The following is a 26546-nucleotide window of genomic DNA, read 5'->3' as shown; positions in this document are numbered from 1 at the left end:
GAAAAATAAGAATCCATCTCCAAAATCAGAGGCACTCCCATTGAGAATATTCTACAAGATCTACAGCTGCTTCTTCACAAAGTTTATAAGGAAGGGATTTGAAGAATGGCAGGATTATTAGAATAAAGGAACCACTGTGAAGAAATCCACAGTCACGGGAAGCCTAAATTTTGATGTGTTGATGAGATTGTCTTATTGTTTTATTCTCACCGTATAGCATGCATGACTCTAAAACTTCATCAGTTTGGCAGCATTTACTCTATGGTATTTACAAAGTCTGTGTGACATAATTACATGAAAATGCGACCCTTGTTTTTGAAAAGCTTTACAATTCATTGACAACACTGGTCACATGCTAAAGGACATATACCCAGTTACACTACGGAAAAATTCTGGGCTTAATGAGTTACAGTCTAATTATATGGGATAGTGGGTGGTAATATTATATTGAAGGTGATGATGAGACACACAGATCTAGAATATCACAGCTTGGAGAGGATCTGCTCCAACAGTCCCATTTTAATATGAGAGAAAGGGGACCCAGAGGGGAGAAGGACTCACTCAAGGTCATATAAGTGGTTAGTAGCAGAACCAAGTTTAGACTCCATACCCCCTCACTTCTAGTCTGTTGGTCTTTTCTTTTTTTGTGGTATGCGGGCCTCTCTCTGCTGTGGCCCCTCCCGTTGCGGAGCGCAGGCTCAGCGGCCATGGCTCACGGGCCCAGCCGCTCCGAGGCACGTGGGATCCTCCCAGACTGGGGCGCGAACCCGATTCCCCTGCATCGGCAGGCGGACGCGCAACCACTGCGCCACCAGGGAAGCCCTGTTGGTCTTTTCTTATACCATCTCTTATAATTAAAAACAGTTGCAATTTTATTTCTAGGTGTGTAAACTGTAGTTCATGGGGTTGAAAATTAGAGAAATATTCCATCATCTACAGAGATGCAGAATATTTAACAACGGAGAGAATACATTTGCCTGGAATGGAATCAGCAAGAATTTGAGCTCTGAGACACAAGGAATCGTTTCTGAGATGAGGGAACGTGGTGGGCAAGCCATGGTTGTATCTTAGGATATAACTGGAGCCATGCTGTTGTTAACTGATCTTTGGGGAACTTGGGGGGTTTGTTCTTGCTTAAGACACTTCCATTCTCTAGAACACAGATTCCACGTCTATAAAGTAAGAGAGTTGCACTTTATGGGCTGGGCTTTGTAGACATTCTTAGCTCTGAGCTCTGTGAGCCCATGATTCTGTGTTATGACCTATGTTCAAGATGACTTGGGGGAGAAAAAAAGACCTTGCTGAATCACTACCAGCATCACCTGCTTTGGTCTGGCTGGGAAGTAGGTCAGAGCTTGGTAGACATGAAAATGTGGTCGTTTGCAGCTGTGAGCTCAGCCTGGGTCTCTCTCGTAGACACTGGCCACAGAAAGGATCTGACGCTCGGAGGTGGAGAAGGGCGTATTTGTGGCCCTAGGGCTGCAGGAGATGGGGGTGATTGATAGGAGAAGGAGACATTTAGGGGTGGGTGGGGGTTGAAGGAAGCACAGCTGGTGACTGGTAGAGAAAGGGAACTGACATTTATTGACTGCTTATCTTGTGTGGAGCACTGGCAAATATATATTTTTTCACACCCCTCCCCAGCACACTGGGGAGTAGGTGTCATCATTCGGCTTTTAAGGATGAAGAGATTGAGGCTTGGAGAGGTTAAGTTGTCCACTGTTAGGCTGCTGGTAAGGGAGGGTGGAGGGAGTCAATATTGGGTCTGACTCCAAAGCCTCTTTTCTTTTCACAGTCAAGTGCACCCTGCTCTGTTCTAGGTGCTGGGATATAGTGATGAAGGAGACAGGCAAAGTCCATGGCCTCGGATTGCTGGCCGTCTAGGGAGTGAGACAGGCAACAGACAAGTAAACAGATCCATGCTTTCAGAAAGTGAAAAGTGCTACACAGGAGAATGCAGCAGCTTTAGGACCCAGCGAGCAACAGAGTTGTTATGTTGTGTTTTCAAATCCTAGTCCACAAAATTGTGCCTTAAGGAGATGCGCTCACCCAAGGGAGCCCGACAGCTCTGGATTGAGGTTCTTGAAGTTAGAATTCAGTCGTGGCCAATGTGATGCAGCTGTGTTACGAGGCGAAGTCACCTCCCATCGCTAATATTGGAGAACGTAATCCCTGTTCTTGCTAATTCACTGGATTATGAGGGAGGAGGAAGTGAATCAATTTGATGTAAAAGGTGTTTAAAACCTTAATACGTTATAAAACTATCAGGAGCTGCTTTTAACAGCTTTGGTTAACTTTTAAAGGGTACCTTCTTATGTTTATTCACTGCCCTTTGTGTACTTTGAGGAATGGTGTGCCCTTTGGTCATCTCTGTATTCCTAGAAGGAGGTCAAGAATGAGGATGCCCGTGCAGTCTCAGGAGAGTCTGGATTGGATTTGTCAGAACTGGGGGCCATTGGAGGCGTGGAGCAGAGAGCTGGCCTCTCGGTTGTGTCGTTGGGGGGTAAGGATGGACTGGAGGGCCAGCAGCTGGGGTCAGGGGGATGGACTGGGCAGCTGGGGGAGGTGGGAGTCAAACTGGGTCTGACTCCAAAGCTGCACACAGCAGGGCGGTCGGGCAGCAAGTACTTAATGAAAGCCTACTATGTGCCAAGTCCTGGCTGAGGAGGGAGAACCATCGGAGACATTGTGAATCACTTGGGCATTTGCTACGAGTTTGCCTTGGGGGGCGTGTTCTGGATGCTGAGGAATCAAGTGCTTCTGATCCTCAAGGAGCATCCTAGCCAGTAATTAATACCTGTCCTGCTCCAAAAAATATGTAAATCAACGTTTAGTTTAGAGGTGAGTTGTCCCTACAGACAGAGGTGATATTTATATGTGTATAATCCTCTGTGCTGAAGGGGCACAAGCTCTGCCACAGGGAATCTTTTTGTTGCTGGATTGCGGAGAGGTTCAAGGGGTCCTAAGGGAGGGATCGGGAAAACTGAGGTGGTGTGAGGACATTTGGGGGCCTCGAAACACAAGGTAGGCAAGGACATATTTAAATATTTTAGCAATCTGTATTGCCACATCTCTGTGGGCTGTGAATATCAGCTTTGCATGTGGTTATTCAATTATCTTTTAGTGTCATCATTGTAATAATTGATGTGCACGTGAAGCACAGAGGAAGGAGTGATTAGAATGGCTGCCTGGGGTCAGTGAGGCTTGAGTTGGGTTTTATAATATGAATAGAAGTTCGGTAATAAACTTTCTAGGAAAAAAGGGAGGACCTGGATAAGAGCACCAGTGTATGTAAGCGCAGAGGACGTGACTGAATGGTTGAAGGGCTTAAGGGATTTTATGCCCAGGTGACTGTGAGCATAGCAGTGCCATTGAAAGAGCAGGGAAGAAAGGAGGAAGAGCGCCACATCTATTTTATCCTTCCCACGAGGGAAAGGAAAAGATCCAGGGGCAGGGGGTGTGTCAGGCAATTTTTTTTATTTAAGATGCGGTGGTTCTTCCTTATCCACAGGGGATATGTTCCAAGACCCCTGGTGAATGCCTGAAACAGTGGATAGTGCTGAACCCTTTATATACTACGTTTTTTCCTATACATACATATCTATGATAAAGTTTAATTTATGAATTAGGCCAATAAAAGATTAACAATAATAATAAAATAGAACAGTTATAACAATATGCTGTAATAAAAGTTATGTGAATGTGGTCTCTCTCTCAAAATACCTTGTATAAATTTAATGCCTTTTCCATCTTAACTAAGTACCTATCATGTACTGTAGCCATAACTTTTTCAGTTTGAGGTGCGACAGCAAAACTAGCATGGATTTCATTTTCCTTCTTCACAATTTCATGGATTCATTCTTCCTGTATGTAGATCTTAGCAAACTCAGCATACAATTTTTTTTTTTTCCTTATTAAGTGGAGAACTTTTCACCTTTTATTGCCAGCATCACTACACTTGCGCTTTGGGTCGTTGTTACGTAAAAGAAGGATGACTTGAACGCAAACGTTGATACCGAGACAGTAGATTCGATAACCAAGCCAGCTACTAAGTGACTAAGAGGCGCGGGATATGCTGGGCGAAGGGATAATTCACTCTGGGGGCGACCGAGCAGGATGGCGTGAGATTTCAGGAATGGCCCTCAATTTAAAACCTATGAATTGTTCATTTCTGGAATTTTCCATGTAATATTTTTGGACCGCATTGACCTCGGGAAACTGAAACTGCAGATAAGGCGGGGAGGACTGTGGTAGCTGCCCTGGGCCAGGTGTTACGCTGTTTGCAAGCATTGTCTCTAATCTCCCAGTAACCCTAGGAGGTAGGGATTTTTATCCTTCCCCACTTCATGGGTTAAGAAGTCAAACCTCTGCATGTAACTGTCACAGTGTCATGCAGTGGCAGGAACAGGATCTGAACTTGGATTTGTCTGACTGCAGAGCCTGAACGGTCCCCCCTGCACTGTGTCACCACTGTGTCCCATGAACTCGTAGTGACATCAGCGAGGAATGGGTGCTTCTCTTGTAACTTGGAACAAAACTGGGGGCAGCAGTGTTCTCATCTGCAGAATGGGGATAGGAGTCCCTACTCCAAACATGGGCAGTGCTTGGGGAAGAGAGAGCCTCGGTCGTGCCTTCCAGTCCCCTCAGCCTGACATCACGGGGGTGATGCTTCAATCGATCTCTCCTGCCGTCCCTGAAACTTGGACTTGACTTCACCTCTCCTGAGACCACCTCCTGGTGGTGACAGGGAGTATACTGATCTCACGGACACTGCGTATTTCTGGTCTTGTGAAAGGGCTTTCTCAGAGCAAATCAGTGACTTGGTTCCTCATTAAGATTTGGCCTCTCTTGTCACTTGACTTTAGGGAGAGAATGTGCTGGTTGTGCGCCCTTCATATTTCTTACTGTCCATTAATGTTCGTGTTCTCTCCCCCAACAATAAAAACAAGGAGGACAAACAAAACCAACTGAGAGGCAGCATAGCGTGGAGGGGAAGAACATAGGTGTTGAGCCAGATGGCCTGGATTCAGTTCCCAGCCCCACCACTATCTACCTCTGTGTCTACCTGTGCCTCAGTTTTCTTATCTGTAAAATGGGAATAATGATGATGGTACGTACTTCATAGGGCTTGTTGGGAAGGTTATATGAGTCAATATCGGTAACAGGCTTAGAAAATTACCTGGCACATAACAAGTGTTTGTTAATCAACAACAGCCATATTTTATAAATGGACCCTGCCTTCCATGGCCAGGATGTACTAGTGTGTTCTGGTTTTTCTTTAAAACCTGGCAGATGAGGGCACAAGTCTGACTTCTGCTGTGTGGTCAGCATAGAAAGGTGATGCGTTCACGGGTGCGGACGGGTGGAGACTGGTTGTGACGGCTGGTTTGCCAGAAGAACTTTACTGGCTGTGGAAAATGTGTGGCTGAGAAATACCAGGTGGAACAAAGGTTTGTCTTTTGCTAGTAGAACAGAGGTTGGATTAAGTGGCATTTACAGCTAAGTTTATGTATTTTAAAATTTTTTCTGGCATTATACTCTGCAAGCTGTGTGTCAGTAGTTTTATCTGGCTGGGTTAATTAGTGGGTAATTTTTAATTTGGCTTTTAAACAAATCAGGGGTCACATAAAGGGAGACAACAAAAGATTTGGATTCTGATCAACAGGGTTTAAGGCTTCGCGGTGCCACTCACATAACGTAACCCCAGGGGTAACCCACTCCCTCTAGCCCTCTTCCCCTCTTCCTCCCCCAATAACTAGGGACCTCCGCGTTCTTCTTCGTATTGTTTCTTCCCCGCTAAAATTAGGTGCTGGATGGTCAGATGAGCTCCTTCATTCTGGGGTCTGTGAGTGGCCCTCATTCTTGGTCAGTTAGCTGCAGAGTTTTGAAGGAGTTTTTTTAAAAAATCACGTTTGTGGATGGTGACCCCGGTCAGCAGAAGAAACAAACTGATCATCTTAATTTTTTTCTCTCCATTTGGCAATTGTGCCCCTAAGAAGTCTTCATTTCAGCTTCACACCTTTTCTAATCTCCCCTAGTATTTGTGTCTCACACTCAAAAAGCCGGATGAAAGCAAATAGTTATTACCATTCCGCTCTTGGGAGTTGAATGGGGTGGAGAAGATTTTCACTGTTAAACTGTAAGTGGTCAGTCCAATACAGGACATTTTTCATGTCCCATCTGTTGAAAGGCCATGGAGCCCTCAACCGTACCATCTCCAAGGCTTACTCACATGCTGGACCCGTACTTTCAAGTCTCTACTTAAGGCTGGTGACCACATCTTCTGTGGTTTTTGCAAGGAGACGGGAAGAATAGTGGTATTGGAAATTAAAATACTAATGTTAATGTAGCCACTCAGAGTTTTATTTGTTTTGTATGTGTGCATGTAGGCACGATTGGAGTTTATAATATGATAAGCTCATATGGTTTATATTTATAATATGGGGAAGCTTCTTGGTGATAACCTTGCTTCTGTGTAATACTTTAGTGTTTTCACTATTTTGAGTTTTCATTGAGTCTATGAGATATGCAGAGTTAGGCTTATATTTTTATGGTAGGGAAAACGGAAGCTCAAAGAGGTAAAGTGACCTGCTTGAGATCTATGTTAGTGGTAGATCTTCTGACCAGTGTTTGACAGAGTTGTTTTGCTCTAAGAAAATTAGAGACTGACACTGTTTTTGAATTTTGAAGGAAGAGAGGAAGTTTAGAAGGATAGAAGTTATGCTGTTTATATTAATATTAAGCTATACCAAGGCTCCAGTCATAATATGACCCAAGACTGGAATTTTAAAGTGTAGTTGATAAAGGCAAAGAACCACAGAGACTTCAGTAATTTCCTCAATGGTATGACAGTTCATCCATCCATCCTTCCATCTATCACCTGTCCATTCATTTCATCATATTAAAAAAAATGCAATGTGCCGGCTTCCATGCTGAGGCCTGACTCGTCAAAGTAAAATCAGAATGACATGTGACTGTTGAGGATTTAAAATGTGGCCCAGTTCAAACTGAGATGTGCTTAAGTGTAAAATAGCAGATTTCAAAGGCTTAGTATTAAAAAAAAGGTAAAATATCTTATTAATAAGTTTTATGTTCATTACCTATGAAATGAGTATGGGTATATTGGGTTAAGTAAAATATATTATTAAACTTAATTTTTCCTGTTCCTTCTTGGCTTTCTAAAAAGGTGGCTGCTAGAAAATAACAAATTGGGGCTTCCCTGGTGGCGCAGCGGTTGAAACAAGGAGGACAAACAAAACCAACTGAGAGGCAGCATAGCGTGGAGGGGAAGAACATAGGTGTTGAGCCAGATGGCCTGGATTCAGTTCCCAGCCCCACCACTATCTACCTCTGTGTCTACCTGTGCCTCAGTTTTCTTATCTGTAAAATGGGAATAATGATGATGGTACGTACTTCATAGGGCTTGTTGGGAAGGTTATATGAGTCAATATCGGTAACAGGCTTAGAAAATTACCTGGCACATAACAAGTGTTTGTTAATCAACAACAGCCATATTTTATAAATGGACCCTGCCTTCCATGGCCAGGATGTACTAGTGTGTTCTGGTTTTTCTTTAAAACCTGGCAGATGAGGGCACAAGTCTGACTTCTGCTGTGTGGTCAGCATAGAAAGGTGATGCGTTCACGGGTGCGGACGGGTGGAGACTGGTTGTGACGGCTGGTTTGCCAGAAGAACTTTACTGGCTGTGGAAAATGTGTGGCTGAGAAATACCAGGTGGAACAAAGGTTTGTCTTTTGCTAGTAGAACAGAGGTTGGATTAAGTGGCATTTACAGCTAAGTTTATGTATTTTAAAATTTTTTCTGGCATTATACTCTGCAAGCTGTGTGTCAGTAGTTTTATCTGGCTGGGTTAATTAGTGGGTAATTTTTAATTTGGCTTTTAAACAAATCAGGGGTCACATAAAGGGAGACAACAAAAGATTTGGATTCTGATCAACAGGGTTTAAGGCTTCGCGGTGCCACTCACATAACGTAACCCCAGGGGTAACCCACTCCCTCTAGCCCTCTTCCCCTCTTCCTCCCCCAATAACTAGGGACCTCCGCGTTCTTCTTCGTATTGTTTCTTCCCCGCTAAAATTAGGTGCTGGATGGTCAGATGAGCTCCTTCATTCTGGGGTCTGTGAGTGGCCCTCATTCTTGGTCAGTTAGCTGCAGAGTTTTGAAGGAGTTTTTTTAAAAAATCACGTTTGTGGATGGTGACCCCGGTCAGCAGAAGAAACAAACTGATCATCTTAATTTTTTTCTCTCCATTTGGCAATTGTGCCCCTAAGAAGTCTTCATTTCAGCTTCACACCTTTTCTAATCTCCCCTAGTATTTGTGTCTCACACTCAAAAAGCCGGATGAAAGCAAATAGTTATTACCATTCCGCTCTTGGGAGTTGAATGGGGTGGAGAAGATTTTCACTGTTAAACTGTAAGTGGTCAGTCCAATACAGGACATTTTTCATGTCCCATCTGTTGAAAGGCCATGGAGCCCTCAACCGTACCATCTCCAAGGCTTACTCACATGCTGGACCCGTACTTTCAAGTCTCTACTTAAGGCTGGTGACCACATCTTCTGTGGTTTTTGCAAGGAGACGGGAAGAATAGTGGTATTGGAAATTAAAATACTAATGTTAATGTAGCCACTCAGAGTTTTATTTGTTTTGTATGTGTGCGTGTAGGCACGATTGGAGTTTATAATATGATAAGCTCATATGGTTTATATTTATAATATGGGGAAGCTTCTTGGTGATAACCTTGCTTCTGTGTAATACTTTAGTGTTTTCACTATTTTGAGTTTTCATTGAGTCTATGAGATATGCAGAGTTAGGCTTATATTTTTATGGTAGGGAAAACGGAAGCTCAAAGAGGTAAAGTGACCTGCTTGAGATCTATGTTAGTGGTAGATCTTCTGACCAGTGTTTGACAGAGTTGTTTTGCTCTAAGAAAATTAGAGACTGACACTGTTTTTGAATTTTGAAGGAAGAGAGGAAGTTTAGAAGGATAGAAGTTATGCTGTTTATATTAATATTAAGCTATACCAAGGCTCCAGTCATAATATGACCCAAGACTGGAATTTTAAAGTGTAGTTGATAAAGGCAAAGAACCACAGAGACTTCAGTAATTTCCTCAATGGTATGACAGTTCATCCATCCATCCTTCCATCTATCACCTGTCCATTCATTTCATCATATTAAAAAAAATGCAATGTGCCGGCTTCCATGCTGAGTCCTGACTCGTCAAAGTAAAATCAGAATGACATGTGACTGTTGAGGATTTAAAATGTGGCCCAGTTCAAACTGAGATGTGCTTAAGTGTAAAATAGCAGATTTCAAAGGCTTAGTATTAAAAAAAAAGGTAAAATATCTTATTAATAAGTTTTATGTTCATTACCTATGAAATGAGTATGGGTATATTGGGTTAAGTAAAATATATTATTAAACTTAATTTTTCCTGTTCCTTCTTGGCTTTCTAAAAAGGTGGCTGCTAGAAAATAACAAATTGGGGCTTCCCTGGTGGCGCAGTGGTTGAGAGTCCGCCTGCCGATGCAGGGGACGCGGGTTCGTGCCCCGGTCCGCGAGGATCCCACATGCCGCGGAGCGGCTGGGCCCGTGAGCCACGGCCGCTGAGCCTGTGCGTCTGGAGCCTGTGCTCCGCAACGGGAGAGGCCACAACAGTGAGAGGCCCGCGTACCACAAAAAAAAAAACAAAACAAAAAAAACAAATTGCAAGTGATGCTTGCATTATCTGTCTACTGGGCAGCACTGTTCTCCAAGCCTACTGCCTAGTAGGGGAAGTAAGATGTATACTCGTTTCACCTTCTCCAACAACATGCCATCCCTCTTCTTTGCTTCTCTGTCTTTACACTTCTTTGTCCTTCCTCACCTTCTTTTGGCCTCTTAGCCCATTTCAGTCTGACAGAAGCAGCTCTCACGCAGGTCTATGGGGCCAAGTTCATTTCTTGTTAGCACTGCTCTGATCTGGGCTCTGTGGTATGGTCACTCTTGACCGTTCCTGCTTCTTTCATTCTTTCCCTGCATCTGTCCTCAAGGTTCCTTTGCTGGCCCTTGTCCCTGCTTACATGCAAAGCTTTGTCTTTAGCCTCCTTCTATGTCTCTGTGCTTATGACTCCTAGGGGGTTATATTGGGTTTGGAACTCCTGAGCCCCAGAGTCATATATGTAAGTGCCTTTTAGATGCTCCGATTGGAAATCTTAATGTTATCTTTTTCTCTTAGCATTGTCACCTTAGTGAATGATAGCAACGTCTGTCTACTTAGTCACCCAAGCCTGGAAACTCATTCTGGATGCTTCCTCCCTTTACCTCACCTTTCTATCTATTCGTCCTCAGACCTTGTTGAGTCAACCATGGTAACTGCTGTTCCTCACCCACTGCAGGTAACTACACCTTACCTACCCACTCCGCCTTTGCTGCCCCACCTCAGTTCACACCCTCAGCATCTCTCTTCTACAGGGTTTCAGTAATGCTCAACTGGCCTTTGTTTTTTATTCTTTGTTTTTCATTCTCACCCTCCTCCATTCCATTCTCTGTTCTTCCAGAGTGGTTTTCCAAAAAATGCAAATCCAGTCATGCCAAATCTCTGTTTTTAAAATCCTTCAATGATTTTGGGGTAAAATCCAAAACCCTTTGCATAAAATAGAAGACTGTTGGGAATTTAGCCCCTGCCTCTTTTCATCCTCATCTCACTAATCTCCAAGACAGATCCTGAGCTCCAGAATATACATGGGATTCTCTGTAGCCTCCACGACTTAACATACTGTTTCCTGGTCGAAACATCGCTTCTCTCCCACCTTATCAGGGTAGCTCACAGGTTCCTTTCAAGACTTTGCTCTGATATCACCTCTGCTTGGCATGTACCTCTGACCTCTGATAGCTCCACTTCCCCCATTTTTGGCTATTTATTGCAGTTGGTTGTCTTTCCTTGAAGGTAACGGTTATTCCTTTCATTTCTGTATCCTCAAGTCCAAAATAGGTATGCAAGAGATATTTGTTGAACAAATAAATGCCAAAAAAAAAAAAGGGTAGAGATAAGGCACTGTGGAAATTGTGATGAAAATTCTAGCTTGGTAGGGATGGGAGCAGGGAAGGCCCCAGGAGAGGTGACATTTGAGCTCCACCTTCAAGTCTGGTGGCATTGGGTTGCGAGGATGCAGAGGAGACCCTGGTGGGTATCATCAGTGTGCTGTGTTCTACAGCACACAAGAATATAGACTGGGCCTTTCCCCTGGTCAGTACCGTCATCACCAGAGTAAAATAGGAGGATAATCTCAGGAGTCCACCTGGGCTAGTGTCTGTCTTTGGTCCTGAGCTGGGTTGTATAACTGAGCAGAGCCTCCTTCCCCCAGGGCACAGCTGGCATGGCAGGTAGGCACCCCATCCTTGCTCGTGAGCTGCCCCGGAGGAAAGGAATGCAGGACGGTTGCTTGATTTTTTATCTTTACTTCTCCTTTGGAGCTGCCTTTCTGGAGAGCAGAGAGGTGACCTTAGCATCCAGAGCTGGAAAGAGCAAAATGAGTCATCTCAGGCCCTAATGAGGTGCATGAGAGACCCTTCCTGAGAGTGGGGGTCAGGTGAGGTCGAGTTGTGCCTGGGGTGAGTTTTGCCTCGGGGCTCCAGGTAGCACTGGAGCAGAGCTGAGCTAATTTTATCCACAGGAGCTGACTGTGCTGAAGGGCAGGGCTTATGACATTGGCCTTATCATCCATCCTGTGAGGCCCAGAGAGCTCCCAAAAAGGTACAGCCCCGTTATGTCTGGGCTGGTTTTGCTCCTCCTGTTTAATACCTTTTTCCACTAGGTGTTCATATTAGCAAGCAGGATGCTGAGGTGCAGAGAGCGTCGGATTTGGTGGGAGGCCATGGAGCTGGATTTGGATCCTGCCTTCACTCCTTGCTTACCAGCCGTCTTGACCTTGGGAGAGTTATAGAATCTGAGTCTCAGTTTCCTCATTTGTATCAATAAAACAGGACTTAGACCTGTGTCCTAAGATTGCTGCTAGGTTATACACTAGGTGACACGTAGTAAGCAGTCATTGTGTGCTAGTTGCTCTTGTAGCTGCTTTATTCATAGTGATCCACCTAATCCTCTAAGCAAACCTACGAGGAAGGTACTATTGCTACCCCTATGTTACAAACAAGGAAACGAGGACAGGAACAGACATTTCTGGAGGCCTTTTCTGTGGGGCTGCACAGAGCAGATGGGCTAGGTGTGCAGCCGGTATGCCTTTGAGGTACTGAAGGATTCATTGGCAGTTCTGGAAAACAAAGAGGTCAAGCCAAAGAATTCTCAGGAAAGAGTCAGTAATTATGCTGTAAGCGTCCTTCATTTTATAAGAATTAGAGTTTCTGTTGATCATCAACTAGTTTATGACATCTGCTACTTATGTCCCTTAGGTCTGTTTGGCTGGTTACAGTAAAGTGACATATTTTTCTCCCCTTCCCACAGGCAACAGAGAAGATCTAGGTATAGATAGACAGAAGTCTCCATCAGATCGGAAATAGACGAATGGATGAGCAGTTAATTGATCTATTGTGTTTTTTTTTTTTCCCCCTTCCCGCGTGTGTTTCAGGCTTAAGTGCAGGAAAGACATTCCACATAATTTAAATGGAAAGGGATTAATGCGGGGAAAGAGATGCTGACAAAATTGTTGGAAAGGCTGGAACAGTGGGAGCCAGGAGGCTGCATCTATAGCAATTGAGTTTAAGAATTTATTCCACAGCTGCAATCCCGGGAGAAGAGAGATGGGATTAGAAAGCCCCTACAGAGACCTCTGACATTTTTCTCCATGTCCTCATGGCTGGCGGTGGGACATTGGATTAGCAAACGGAACGGCATTTTGACTTATGATTACAAGGTGTAGCTTGCCAGAAGAAGGAGCAGCCGGAGGCCTTAGCCTCACTCCCACCCTTCTAAGTCTCACGCAAGTACCTCTTATTCCTGGAATCTAGTTTATTAGCTTCAGGGGAGTGTGGGAGATGTAGTTTTTAGCAGTCTGCTTCTGTGGCACAGGAAGACACTTCAGAGGGTGTAAGGGAACTTGGAGTCAATTGAGAGAATGTATCAGCCACTGACAGTCATTTAAAAATGCCCAGGGCTATCATCCCCCAATACTTAATATGTATAATTAATTATAATACTGTAATATAACTGCTAGAGTGTTCTACTTCATATTTGTTTATTTAGACTTAATATACCGAAAAACAGGCCATTTGCTCAGTCTCAGCCCCTGCAATGAGTGCTCCTTAGTACTGGCAGCACTGATTGATTTGTAATTTTCCAGCTCAATTTAATCTCGTCCTGAGAGTCACGCCCTGGACAGTTGTCTTGTTTATGTCATTTGTTCTTAAATGTTTATTAAACACTTACTATGAGCCTGGTGCTGTGCTGGTTTGGGCACCAGGGGCAGAGATAAGTCATGGACTCTCCCACTGGGAGCCCTCCCCGGAAAGGGAGTATGTCAAGTACGTAGTGAGAATAGTACGAGGAAGGTCACTGTCCCTGTCCTAGGTAGCAGGCTGAGCAGATCCAGAGAAGAGAGACTGTTCTGGCTGGACCGAGAAGCAAGGGAGGTTTCATGCAGGGTGACGGTGGTCTGGTGACTGTCCGTTGGGGGGCAGTAACCTCACTTTAAGGGGCATTTGCGAATGTGGTGGAGTGTTTTTTGTTATCTCAGTGCTGGAGGCCAGACCACCGTTGTCATTCAGTGGTCAGGGCCAGAGATGCTCGGTACCCTGTAATGCATGAGACACTGCTGAAATAACTGCCTTTCTTCAAAGAGTGATCTTGTTCCAGTTGAGAACTACCAGTAGGTCTTGTAGGATTATCTATAAACTGATCTTGGCATGGGGAAGGGTAGTAAATCAAGCAAAAGCACCAAGAGCTAAGAGTTCAGTCTGAATAAAGCAAAGAATGTGTGCTGAGTGGGAGCAGGAGGGAGTTCATGGTGGAAATAGAAGACTGAGTCCAAGGTACTGAGAAACTTGAGATACTAGATAAAGTGCTTGGACTATTCTGTGGCCACTGAGAAGCCACTGAAGATATTGGTGCAGGGTTCTTGAGAGCAGAAACCTGGCCTCATCCTATCGCCGTGCATTAAGGAGACATCAGTGATGCTTTTTGAATGAATGAATGCCCCCAGGCAAGTTGTTTACAGGAGTTGGACCAGGTGCTACTTGATTTTTGCCAGATCTAGGATCCTATGGTCCTGGGAGAGCCTGGCAGTCAGCATGCGGACTTTAGGAGAAAGCGCAGAGAGGGCACGGCAGCTTGTTCACATCCGGATGGGAGTGTTCCGGTCAGGCAGCAGCTGTAGTTGCTCGTGCTAAAGAGAGGAGACGTGCTGATGTCTTCAGAATCTTGAAAGAAAGAGGGATTTTTCCATTGCCCTCCCTCGTGGAGCCCATAGGCCATGGGGCATGTAAGATGCCTACTGTGCTGTCCGCATTAATGCTTATGCATCTTGAGCTTGTTATAAATTGCCAATCAAACCAGCAATCTGCTGACAAGGTTCATGCACTGTGACCATGACGGCAGTTGTTCTTGGGGAGCAGCTTGCTGGTCTGTATGGTGATCCTGCCGCACTGCATTCCCTGTACTGTGTCCTGTAGAGTCCTGGTGGCTTTTTGACACTCGGGTCAGTCACTCTTCCTTCTTTCGGGTTGGGTGTGGGAGTTTGGGAGGGAAAGCTTGGGATGGAACTGACCAAACACATACACAAGACGTTACCTTGGTAATTCCCTTGTAAGGTTTTATTTCAGAAATCTTTCAAGGGGAGAGGAAAAGGGGTATGTAGATGTGTGGGATGACCTCAGAGCCCTTATTTTATGGCTTAGAGAAGGCAAGTGATGTGCCCAGGGCCATGCAGTGAGCTGGCCGGGAGAACGGAACCTTTTATAGCAGGGTTTCAGTTGCACTCAGCTCTTGGGGGAGAGTGTAGTGTGTAAGGCCTCTGGAGCCAAAGCCCTGTGCTTGGCTACCGGCTCAGCTCCTGACTATATTCTGGACCCTCAGGTTCCTCATTTATAAAGTGGGTTTCATGGTCGTATCTTACATCAAGCGTTTAAAGAGGTGCGGCATGTGAAAAGCTTTGTTGACAGCAAAGAAATAGACAAATATTTCTTCTTCCCATGATGTGGATGTTTATGGACCAGTAGTTGGTGGGACCATCTTTAGAGAAAGGATGGGGCAGTGCAGACACTGTTGACTACATCCTGATCACAAACCACTCCCAAGGGTTCCTCTTCCCCACTGCACAGTAAAGAGATCTGGCAATCAGATTTGGAGGCACAGTCCTGGGGGAAGCATGGCCAAGCCTTGGAGTTGGGAGGGTACCCTTAATGACAATATAATGGGACGTGTGACTGGAAAGATGGGTTGGGGCCCATCCTGGAGGCCATGAGTGCTGGCCTGAGGGAAGTTGGACATTATTTTTTGTGCAGCTCAGCGCACTGGTGAGGGGTCACCTGCGAAAGTTGGGATGAAACTGGGGGTTAACCTGGCAGCACCTTCAGGATATTAGGGAACCTGGGGCAAAACTCAGGTGAGAGACAGGGAATCTTGTAGTTGGAGCAGGGGCTTCAAGATGAGGTGATTCCCAAGTTTTGGGCACATTCTAAGTTATTTTTTTCAGTGGTTCAACTTTTTACTTGAGGTTATAATAAAAATGATAATAGTTTTATAGCCAGATCCTGGGATACCAAGTCTCACACTTTCTCCTGTGCCAGTGACCCGGTTTTCTCAAACTCACCTTCTCCACCCTGGACTGTCTTGATTGACATCCTTGGAAGCCTGAGATGGCCATGAGTTTCAAAGTTTCCAGAGACAAGATGTAATATTTTCAAAGATGATCTGTAGGGAATTTGGGACATGAAATGAATTCTTCCCTTTAGCTCTTTATTGCCATCATATTGTTTGTTTAGGTTGAAATGTCCATGAGACATTTCAAGGAAGGAAAAAATTGGACCTCTGTCACTTGTTGAGCATCTTCTTTGCCCTGGATGCAGTGCTACCTGCTTTTTCATCTGTGGACATAGATGGATTTATAGATGGAGTGATCATAACACGGTATTTATTGTTGCATTCTGCTAAGCAACTTATGCATGAAATTAGTTAGTTCTCATAAATGCCTTATTAGGTGGATAACAATATTATTTCCCATTTACAGATGAGAAAACTGAGGCTTAGCAAGATTTAAATAACTTGCTTCTGAGAACACAGGTCTTTAAATAGATTATCATCCAAGTTTTCTAGTTTTCTACTTTGAGACCTCTTTCTTCCCTGCTACACCATATATGGCCTGTCTCACTGGTAAAAATGCAGAGCTGCTTAAAAGGAAGTACATCTCAGACCTTGGAAGTTACTAGAATCAGAGCTGGAAGGTACTATGAAGCTCTCAGAGGCTGCTGGTTTTCAAGCTGTGCTCCCCTGAGCCTGGGAGACTCCAAGAGGGGCCTTGGGGGTTGGGCTGCGAGGTAGAGAGGCAACAAATGGTCAGAAGAGTAGGAGCGAAGGGGGCTCTGGAGCCCAGTCTTAGCAGCTCTTCTTTTATCTTCGTTACAAGCTAAGCATCCACAAAGCATTTTGCATAATGGAAAAGCTCTACTGCTAGGGGAAAAAAAAGTTTGAAAACCACTGTGCTGGCCCAGTCTGTCTGTACTAAGGCTGAAAGGCAAAGTGGCACAGCACAGGTCGCAGCTGTGAGGGTCCCGGAGCTTTTTCCTTTTGTCAAGGAAATATGTGTCCTGTCCACCTCCTTCTGATGGGCCTTTGGAGCACCTGGCTGTAGGTTCAGAGTCATGCATCTCCTGAGTAGCTGCAGAGCCTTCGGGCTGCTCCAGGCACGTGATTCTTGACCTGTATCTTTCAACTTGGCTATGTCTCCCCTTTGGATCTTGGGACCCTCGCTGAGATTAGTTCCATTTCTACGTAGAAGACAGTGGAAATTACAGCCAGTATTGTGTTACTTCCACGGCCCAACCTTCAAAGATGTTGTCTAGCTGAATAACTTGTAATTATTGATTGTCCACTGTGTGTACAGTGCTGAGAACACAGACAAGCTTCCTGACTCCAAGGGCTTTGTGGGGAAACAGAATCAAATAAGGAATTTTGTCAACTATTTTTGGAGATCATTATGTTTGTTATATAGGATTATTATGTGTGATAAGATGATTTTATCTCATAGAAATGGGATAGGAAGAGTCTGGGCAGTAGGAAAGAAGAAGGTTAGAAATTGGAGAGTATGGTCTAGAATTGTAAGGGGTTGAGTTTGCGCTGTGAGTTAGTTAATCCTGGCCTCTCCCACTTTCTTTCTCTAAGACTGGCACAGTTTATCTTTAAGCCTTCATTTCCTGATCTGTATTATGGGAGCCAGACTGCCTAGCTCACAGGGTTGTTGATGGGGTTAAATGGGACAGTGTATGCAGCCTGCTTTGTTCAGTGCTCAGCACAGATGAAATACTCCATAAATTATAGTTGTTATTGTTATTATTTAGCAGTGAGGAGCCAAAGAGACTAGTTTTTAAAAGATGATCAGTGGTGTGATCGAAGATTGCTTCTCAGAAAAAGACTGTTTTTAGAACTAGAATCCAGTCACCTTAGCCTCTAGCTATTATTTGGCTTCAGTTTACCTTGCTGAGCTACTCTTTGTCTCCACTCACCTGCCCACCTGTCCCACTAGTTCCCTACACATCCTCTAAGCTTGCTGTTCACTGGACATAGCTGCTTATCACCTGGGCTCAACTCTTTCCTTTTGCCTGGAATGTCCTTTACTCCTTCACCTCCCCCTTTTCCTGTCCTACCCTCTTAATAGCTGACCTGGAAATGCATCTCTCCCATCGAGGGGGACCCTACTGAAGTCTCTTGTCCTGTATTATGGTCAGCCTTTCTCTTCTATGCTTGTGAACTCCTTGAAGTTGTTTGCATCTCAAAGCCCTTTGCTATAGCATCCCTGATGATGCAGGCACACACTCATGGTAGGAATCACACATCTATGCAACAAAATAATGTAGGGTCTTCCTTCACCGTTAAGCACAAGGAAGCAGATGATCAAATGCAAACTAGAAAACAGTCATCGTTGAGCTGTGTGTGCATCAGCCTTGAGAATGGATTTCTGGGGAAGATCCGGCCCTTCCATAAATGCCATGGATGACTTGGATCTTTGCAGAAATTGAAGAGAATCCTGATGACTACTGTGTTGGGGGAGGCCTGAAGGAAGCCAGGCTCTCCCACCTGAGCTCTCAGATCTTCTTGGGTGCCTTCTGGCTCCTGGTGACCTGCTGCAGGACCTCTGGTATGTAAACGGGCTTCTCTGCAGCCTGGGCTTCCCGAATGCCAGGCTGAGGCTCTGTGAGCTGGGCCGGAGGTTTAATGGGTTGGAGATTTCTTTGGGAATCTGCAGCTTGAAATATCCTGTACCCTTGATTAATTCATGCTCGGGAACTTCCTTAGTGTTCTCTGGTAAATAGCTCCGTACCGTGCGTTTCTTTCCCTACGGGCTTGTTGCAGAGACTGGAGCCTGTGTTTCTAACAAGTCCTCCAAGGAAAACATTGCAGGTCACGTTTTCAGAACTGAGACTCTCAGGGGGTCTTCCCAGCGCCCGTATCTATTACCTCCTTTTGGCCTGGCATTTGCTTGTAGCCAAAAAGGGCGAGTTTGTCTTGAGCAGTCCTGGAGACATTTGTGATGTGGGGCTGAAAATCTGACAGTTGCTGCTAGTTTCAACTGCACTAATGAGTAACATATAGACAGAACCCTGCAGAACGTCGAATCATTTTCCTTCAATTCCCTGAGTCTTAATGTGTCTTTGTCTTGAGAATGACCTTGCTGCTTTTTGTGTTTGTGATGGAATGCACAGTCATTGACAAGTAATCACAATAATCCCCTACACTTTTTTTTTTAAACATCTTTATTAGAGTATAATGGCTTTACAATGGTGTGTTAGTTTCTGCTTTATAACAAAGTGAATCAGTTATACATATACACATGTTCCCATATCTCTTCCCTCCTGCGTCTCCCTCCCTCCCACCCCCGCCCCCATCCCACCCCTCTAGGTGTTCACAAACCACCCAGCTGATCTCCCTGTGCTACACAGCTGCTTCCCACTAGCTATCCACTTTACGCTTGGTAGTGTATCTATGTCCATGCCACTCTCTCACCTCGTCACAGCCTCCCCCTCCCCCTCCCCATATCCTCAAGTCCATGCTCTAGTAGGTCTATGTCTTTTTTCCCATCTCACCCCTAGGCTCTTCATGACCTTTTTTTTTTCTTAGATTCCATATACCAAAATGTTCATTGCAGCTCTATTTACAATAGCCAGGACATGGAAGCAACCTAAGTGTCCATCAACAGAGGAATGGATAAAGAAGATGTGGCACATATATACAATGGAATATTACTTAGCCATAAAAAGAAACGAAATTGAGTTATTTGTGGTGAGGTGGATGAACCTAGAGTCTGTCATACAGAGCGAAGTAAGTCAGAAAGAGAAAAACAAATACCGTATCCCCTACACTTTTGTAACGCCTACCCATTTGCCAGAGGGCTTTCACTAGCCTTATCTCAGTTGATCCTCATAACCGCTCTGAGAGGTAGGCAGAGGGGCTGTTTTCATCTCTGATTTTCAGCTGCATTAACTGAGGTTTAGAAAAGTCATACAGTTGGCCAGAGGTCATTTACTTCATATGCAACAGAATTGGAACTGGGAAATAGTCTAACTCTTAAACCAGCATTCTTTTCACTACTTAACCATCGTTGTGACCTTGGGAATATACTTAACCTCCCTGAGCCTCACTTTTCCTATCACTACAGTGGGTATAATCCTCCAGGGATAGTTGTCAGTAGGGATTAAATGAGACTGTCTGGTAAAGCACTTACTAAACTGTAAAGAATGCAATAATGTGAGGCATCATTATCACACGTACCTTGAATTCAAATAGTGCCACATCAGAACTGTGGCAGAAAAGAACACTTTTTCCCCCCATTTTGAAAGGACACTGAGGAGAATGGAGCCGGCAGTGGTCAGGGATCGCGAGCTCCCAGCCTTGTGATCAGCAAATTGGCCCTGCCGCCCTGCCTACAGGCTGCTTTGTGATTCTGAGAGCGCTTACGTTGGCAAGGCGCTCTTTTCTTACAGAGCTCGCTCTTAACGTTCCTTGAAACAGTCCTGTATCCTGGAGACAGTTTTAGGTTGGCCAGGCTGGAGAGCAGGAGTGGGGAGCTGGGGAGGGGATCTGCATTTCTGAGCTTCGTCCACAAAGGGTGGGAATGTGGTGTGGGTGATGGGGTCCAGGTGGCTGAGGAACGGATCTCAGAGTCTGTTTTCTCTCTTTTCTCAGTGACTGGGATTTAATAGGGTACGTCTTGTGAACCCACAAGGCCAGCAGTACATAGGCAGAATGGGTTGCTAAGCACTAATGCTTATTGGAAAAATCCGAAAAGGATGGGCCTCAAGTTGGCAGGAGGCAGCCAGGGTGACCGAGGAATGAGATCTTGGAGAGCTTTGTTTCTGTAGCCACATTCACCTGCAAAAGTTCCAGACCCATGAGACAGACATAGGTTGTTTGTATGGTTCAGAGAAGCAGAATAAGGAGCCAGAGGTTGAAGGCCCGGAAGCCATATTTATTTCCATATAAGGAAGAACTTTCTGTTGGAAAGATGGAATTTACAGCTGCAGGAGATAATGATCTGCACTTCACTGGAGACGTCAGGGATGCCATGGGGGGAGGGTTTGGTTCATAAATAGGAGAGACATTGGGCTCAGTGGCCTTTATGGTCTTTTCTTCCCCTGAGATCCCAGAGCCAGTGGTTGTCAGGGGTCACGAGGAAGAAAGACACACATCCATTAAGGAATGAAGGGTTGCTTTGTGGATATGGAAACTGATCTCCAAATGCTACTAGCAGAATGGAGGGTAGCTTGAGACCTTTCATTCTGGTTTTCATTCCTGTCTCTGTAGTTCCCTCCTTGGTCCTTGGTTTACAGAGTTCCCAGGTCATCCCTGGGTAGCTGTTGTCCATGGAATATCTCTTTCCTCTGCTGAAATGCTCCTGTTGGAATATTGGAAGGAACTCTGAGCTCCTGAAAGGATGACAGTCTTTCTACAGATACACTAAGTCTGATGGCTGGTTTAGTGTCAGTTACAAATGAGGACCATCTCCTTACCCTCTTCAAGCCTACTTCTGGGACCTCTTGGGAGTACTGCAGTTGCAAGAATTCTGTGCTGAGTTCTGGTTCTGGCATGCGGGGGAAGGTTTTCTGATCCTGTTTCCTTACCTCATTTAGTAATCACTTATATTTGTGTTTACTTATGAAACATGCAATGAGTAAGAAGTGTTGGCCATTTCTTCAGGTACTTGTGGCATGCTTGCAAAAATAGAAAACAAGTGATCAAAATAAATGTCAGTACTGTTCGATAGGCTGGACAGAAGCTGCTTTTAGAGCACAGAGTTGGACGATTTTGGGATATCGACCCGATTTGTAGATGAGAGAATATAAGCCACGAGAGGAGAACAGATTTGTCCAAAGTGGTATGGAGTGACTGATCTGGGCTTAGGGCTTGGGTCCCCTTGCTCCCTGACCAGTGGTGTTTATTGCTTGAAGGTTGCCTTGGGATGAGAACAAGCATCCTCATGGTGAAGGCCCAAAAAGCAGCAAGTGGGCGATGATTCTGAACGACGGCTCATCTGACCTACAGAAAGCCTTTACAGCCAACAGTAGAATAAGATCATGCTAAGGAATAGAACCACTAGGAAGCCAAGATACGGATTCCTTCTCTGAGCAGACCCCGACTTCCCCACACTGCCATTGCATCTCTCTCCTTTCTTCTCTAACTCAGTCTGGAGTCATTTCAGACCAGATTCATCCCTGATTGACTCCACTGGTTCAATTTAGTCATTGGACACTTTTCAGGACCTTCGGATTAGAATTAATCTTACAAACTAAGGGAATGAATCTTACAAATTAAATTGGGCACGTCACCCTTCTGCCTGCCCGCCCCCCCTCCCCGTCCAGTTTTCTCCTGGAAGTCTGGTTTTATTCTGGGTCTTCTTGCCTGGTGTCTGTCCTATGAAGAGCTCATGTGAAACTAAGTTCCCAAGAGGACTCTAGGCCCAAGGGGTCAGGGATTGGGGTCCAAGGGTTGTTTTCGTACTCATCTGCCACTGAAAGAACTGTGGGCTGGATTCTTGGTGACCTCTTCAGGTGCATCCTCCTAAACACCCCCTCCCTCCCCATTAATAAATTGACTTCATAAATGTAGTTGCATTCTAGATGGCCCCATTCCTAAGATGAACTTAAAGCCTTTCAAACCAGTCACTTCGTTGTCTGGACAGGGGAGCCTTTTTCCTGTAACAGGAGGGCCTGTGGAACAGTTGAGACTCCACTTCTTTGGGGGTTAATCATTCACTCTGAATAAGGAATTCTGTCTTTAGTGGGGCATGTTCTTCAAGTGCCAGAGGAGAGAAGGGTGATTTTTCTGACATCCTCCAGCCTGCTTCTCCATATATGGAAATGTTTACCCACCACACTGATCTATTGGAAGGGAAGGAGGTGACTCAGGGTTTAGGAGAAGCAGGATTTGAATTCTTGTTTCCAGAAACAAAGTCACCCCCTCCCCCCACCCCTCCCCCTCCTTTCCTTTGCCCCTTGTTCTGGGAGCAGAGGAGAGAAGGTTTCAGTGCTGTTCCCCTCGGGCCTGGGGACCACCTCCTTGCAGTGGGACTCAGGGTGTGTGAGAGAGAGTGAGGGCCAGCGGAAGGCCAGCTGCCTGTGGGGCCTGACGGCGCGTGAGTATATCATCATTGCCAGAGCCAGTGACATTTCTGCCTGCAGACCCACGGCTCAAGAGTCCTGAGGGCTGGTTCGCTTGCATGGTGATGGGGCATGTGGCTTGGGAGCACTAGCTGCTTTCATGTGGGGTGCGGACAGCTGCTTTCCCAGGGTAATACTTCTCACAGTGGGATTTAGAGACGGGCTATGCCTGAGGAAAAATTCTATTCGTATGTTAAAAATTAGAGAGGTGTTCCTCCCACCTGAGGCCTAACTTAATTTGGGGAGAAAGATAATTTGGGAGGGTTGTTGTCTGTCTGATTGCTAGGGCTAGAGTAACACCCCAGAAGGGGTGTTTGTGGACACTTGGGGAGGGCTAGTTTTATCTTGAAAAGCAGAGTTATGGTTGGACTTGGGGAGAGTGCGCAAAAGGTTTCTGCAGAGCATTTGCACGGCATCCACTCTGCAATAAATACCTGGTGTGTGGACACTGCGTAGATCTGATGGACTGCCAGAGTTGGGGTGATTTGATTGATCTGTTTCGTTTTACCGCATGATGGTGGGAAGGGCATGCCCAGGAATGCAGGTACATGGCTAGTTAGGTGGGATTAGAATACAGATCTTTTTAATCTCGGGTCATTCCTCCTTCTACTACGCGGAAGCTGCCCCTTCAGACAAAGGCAGAGAAGATGCCCATTTTGCAGATGAGGAAATTGGGACTCAGGATGCCAGAGTTGCCCACACTTATTGATCTAATTTGTGAGAAATTGAGAACTGCCACCAAGTTCTCCCAGGTCAGACCTCTTTCTATCACGTTACATGGACTTAAATTAAGGTCTGAATTTGTTGGTTTTTTAATTTCACTTTTTTTTTTTTTCTTCTTTGGTTTCTACTTACCCTTTTCTTCTTTGGGTCATGTGAATAGTGTTTGAATGTGAGCTGCTACCTTCCGATCTGCTTTGCTGCCTGTTATCTTTCTCTTTCCTGAAAGAGGATGATAGCTTGTCCAAGAGGAGGAACTGAATAGTGGAGGCCTTTATTTCAGCTTTACTTGTGGAGGTGAAATTATGCACAGGCCTTGAAAGAAACTGACCACAGCTTTCCATCTAAGCCTCTCCCACTATTCTTAAAGCTGCAAGAATTCTGGAGTATAATTCCCATTCATAGGTGAGCCCTGATTCTGAGTAGATTTTAAACACACACACACACACGCGCACACACACACGCACACACACACACAGACTTCTTTAGCCTTCTTTGATGTGAGAGCAGCATTCAACAGAGACCAAGAGGGCACCACCCTACTACAGTCCCCCAGATGTTACACGGCCCTAATGAGTAACTCTTCGTAGTCAGATCAGTTTCTGATCAGCTTGGGGGCCCCTTTCTCTTGTGCAGGAAAGATGTTGGAGATGTGTTTTGGAGAAGTGCTTTGATGCCCATGGCGTTAGGTGACAGATCACAATAGAGGGGAGAAAGTGCTCTGACACCTGAGCTTGTGTGGTCGGTGAGGAAGGGAGGGGAAGCAGCTCTCTAAGCCGCTCTGAAGCACGCGGGAGACAGGGACTTGCCTCCCAGGAACCTGCACTCGCACCCCACCTCCTCCTCCCCGCTGTGCCTGGGCCCTGATTGTAGGCTCTGTTCACCAGGTGGGAGGAGCCTACCTTGAAGCATGGAGGCTTGGGATGTTTTCCCGCTGTGATGCTGACCATAGGCACCAAGAGGTTAGGGTTGGTGGTACCAATGGGAATGCTATTACTGCCCATAAGGAGAACTGACATGCATTGACTGCTCTCTGGGTGCCAGGCACTGGGCTAAGCACTTGACCTACGTTGATTCACCACTACAACTACCTGTGAGTAGGTACTATTTGGGGGGGTATTTATTTATTTATTTAAAAAGTATTTGATTGAAGTATAGTTGTTTTACAATGTTGTGTTAATTTCTGCTGTACGGCAAAGTGATTCAGTTGGTACTATTGTTTTAATTGTATTTTTAATTTTGGTAGAATACACATAACGATTTTTACCATCTTAACCATTAAAAATTTTTTTTAAAATTTATTTTATTTTTGGCTGTGTTGGGTCTTCGTTGGTGCGCGCAGGCTTTTCTCTGGTTGCGGTGAGCAGGGGCTACTCTTCGTTGCGGTGCAACGGGCTTCTCACTGCGGTGGCTTCTCTTGTTGTGGAGCACGGGCTCTAGGCACGCAGGCTTCAGCAGTCTTGGCACACAGGCTCAGTAGTTGTGGCTCGCGGGCTCTAGACCGCAGGCTCAGTAGTTGTGGCGCACGGGCTTAGTTGCTCCGCGGCATGTGGGATCTTCCCGGACTAGGGCTCGAACCCGCGTCCCCTGCATTGGCAGGCGGATTCTTAACCACTGCGCCACCAGGGAAGCCCCATCATCTTAACCATTTTTAAGTGTACAGCTCAGTAGTGTTCAGTACAGTCATATATTGGACAACCAATCTCCAGAATGCTTTTCGTCTTGCAAAATGGAAACTCTGTACCCATTGAACTTTTACTCCTCATTCTCCCCTTCCCCAGCCCCTGACAGCCATCATTCTGCCTTCTGTCTCTATGAATTTGACTTTTCTAGGTATCTTATAGAAGTGGAATCATACAGTATTTGTCCTTTTGTGACTGGCTTATTGCACTCAGCATAATGTCTTCAAGGTTCATCTGTGTTGTAGCATTTGTCAGAATGTCCTTCCTTTTTATGGCTGAATAGTAATAAATTGTATATATACCACCACATTTTATTTATCCATTTAGGTACTATTTTTTTACCTCCATTTTACAGCGGAAGAACCTGAGGCTTTGAGGAGTTAATAAGTAAGTTGTCCAACATCATGCAATCGGTAGTGGAGCTGGGATTTGAACCCAGGTCGTGTGGCTTTAGAGTGCATGTGATCAGGAGTAAGCAGATGGTGGAATTCAGCTGGCAAGAGTGTGAAAAACCAGGGTGATTCTCACCTGGGTGGTGACACCTCCTCACACAGTGCTGTGACATTTCAGTAACCAAGTGTTCCCAAGGACCATATGTACACAGGTATTTCCCTCTGGTTTATATTGGCCTCTGGGAAGCTCAGAGCCAAATGTGAAGCCCACCTCTAGCAAATGGTATGAGACATATGGCTTATATTTCTGTCCCTTTCCTTCACCTTATCTTTCCATCTCCCTTCCCAATTTTATTACTTTAAAAAAAATCATGAACGGTGTGCATCTTTTATCAGGTACTTCAGATTTTTTCTGGAACAAGGCAGAATATATAAATCGATGACATGATATCAGGTATTTTTGTTATTATTATTGTCTAAGGAATAACTGGTCTGTGGAGCAGTGGACAGAGACTAAAAAGGGAATTTTCTAACCTGACTCTGCTGTTAACTCAGTGTCTAACTTGGGCGAAGGCGCATGCACCTTTCTGAGTCTCAGTTTTCCCGCCTGGAAGATGGGGCTGCAGTTGATGACAGCAAACATTTCGTCTGTGCTGAGCCCTGCTCTAGGCACTCCACATGGTTTATCTCCTTTAATTCTCCCCACACTCCCACAAGGCAGGTGCTGTTGTTGTCCCCCCGCCCCACCCTTAATATTATTTTTCTTTTTTTTCCTTATTAATTAATTAATTAATTAATTAATTAATGGCTGCATTGGGTCTTCGTTGTTGCATGTGGGCTTTCTCTAGTTGCCGCGAGGGGGGCTACTCTTGGTTGCGGTGCGCAGGCTTCTCATTGCGGTGGCTTTCCTTGTTGCGGAACTTGGGCTC

At 45.2% G+C, this 26546-nt stretch overlaps 1 protein-coding gene across 9 annotated transcripts in view; it reads left to right on the top strand.

The window, feature by feature from the left end:
* LPP (LIM domain containing preferred translocation partner in lipoma) overlaps positions 1-26546 on the top strand; it is a 745137-nt gene that overhangs the window by 35935 nt on the left and 682656 nt on the right. Inside the window, exon 1 of one of the 9 annotated variants that reach the window (XM_024124348.3) lies at positions 22668-22798. The exons of 7 other annotated variants lie outside the window; for them this stretch is intronic. The gene's annotated coding sequence lies outside the window, so the exon portion shown is untranslated. Of the gene's footprint in view, positions 1-22667; positions 22799-23880; positions 23949-26546 lie in introns of those variants that run through there. One more of the 9 variants, XM_028492122.2, reaches the window with a different exon arrangement.

The sequence above is a fragment of the Physeter macrocephalus genome, chromosome 1 (genome assembly GCF_002837175.3).
Source record: "Physeter macrocephalus isolate SW-GA chromosome 1, ASM283717v5, whole genome shotgun sequence".
NCBI lineage: Eukaryota > Metazoa > Chordata > Mammalia > Artiodactyla > Physeteridae > Physeter > Physeter macrocephalus.
This window is presented reverse-complemented; position numbering and strand designations above follow the sequence as displayed.